This window comes from Etheostoma cragini, chromosome 8 (assembly GCF_013103735.1).
Source record: "Etheostoma cragini isolate CJK2018 chromosome 8, CSU_Ecrag_1.0, whole genome shotgun sequence".
Classification (NCBI taxonomy): Eukaryota; Metazoa; Chordata; class Actinopteri; order Perciformes; family Percidae; genus Etheostoma; species Etheostoma cragini.
In genome coordinates, this window is record NC_048414.1 from 6659028 (window position 1) to 6660442 (window position 1415).

Sequence of the window (1415 nt, forward strand, 5' to 3'; positions counted from 1 at the left end):
AAAGCTTTTGCATGATGTTATCAGATTGAGCCTAGTTTCAATGTTGGTAGTTAATGTCTCTTGATGTAACAATCCATATTTAAAATCAATATCCTTTGGTACTTCCAGGCCAGAGACCGGAAGGTGGCCGGGGATCTGGAGGGTGCCCGACACTATGGCTCCACTGCCCGCTGCCTCAACATCTGGGCCACAGTCCTGTTTTCCATCACTGTCCTTATTATAATTATTATAACCACTGTTACATGCGTTGTGCTCTACCAGCAAACACAGGCGATCAGGGATCGCAGCAGAAACAGTCCATACGATTTCAACTACAGAGGCTAAAGTTCAAATACAGTGGTATTAGAGTTGCCTTTTTCTATGGCTTGGACATACTTGTGTTTCTCTGCTTTACGCCCAAGGCACAATTTGTAACTTTTTAAACCTTTTTAGTTATATCCTCAAGCAAAACAGAAAACCATTTCTATTTGTGTTTTTTTGAAAGTCTCAGATGATACTCCATGTTTCCGTAATGACAATCTGCGGTGGTTTACGTTCATGTTACTGTAGATGTCTATAATCATATTCAGATTTCCTGTTGGCAAGGCCTGTGTCTTGGGAAACTTTTTTTTAGAAATAGAGAACAGTTTCATCCATCAATAAAAGTGTCTGTTTCATAACTCATAAATGTGCTTGTGAAATTAGAATGTTTCAACATTTTCACCTTGTTAATCCAACGGGGGTGATTTCATGCCAAAGAGCAACTCTATCCAAATCCAAAGCTGTCATTCATGAAACAGGCATACAACCAAAAACAGGCATAGGACACGCGTACGCCAAGTCCTACGCAAAGCAAGGCATTTATCAATGTACAACCCTTCTTACACTCTGATTGGTGGGATACAAACGTTCATTAATACCACGGGAAGCCTGTCATAAGATGATTTCCGCGCTCATATCTACGTTAGGTCTATAAATGAGGGCCAATGACTCAGTGCGAGAGTGGGGAAAACATTTATCCATTGTTCAGATTTAAAGACAGCAGTAAGACAATATGACGTAACGGAAAATAAAAGTGGGAAAGTCTTCAGTATTTCTTCATTATTCTTTATTAAATACAACGGAAAAAGTAATAGAGAGGGATTGAAAAGGTCAACACTGTTTAAGATAACGCAGATGTGAGTAATGTGATAAGCTTTAGTCACTAACAGGCAAACATTGTTACAAATGAGTCAGCTGCAGATGTTTTTGTTGCTGTTTTTATAATGAAAGAAATATAAAAGCTCCAGTGGTGGAATGTAACAAAGTACAAATACTTTGTTACTTTAATTGTACTGTACTTTACTTAAGTAGAATCAGGGGTGTATACTTTTGATTTTTATATTGTTATATTTTGCAGTAATTGTGATACTACTCCACTACATATCTTTCAGATT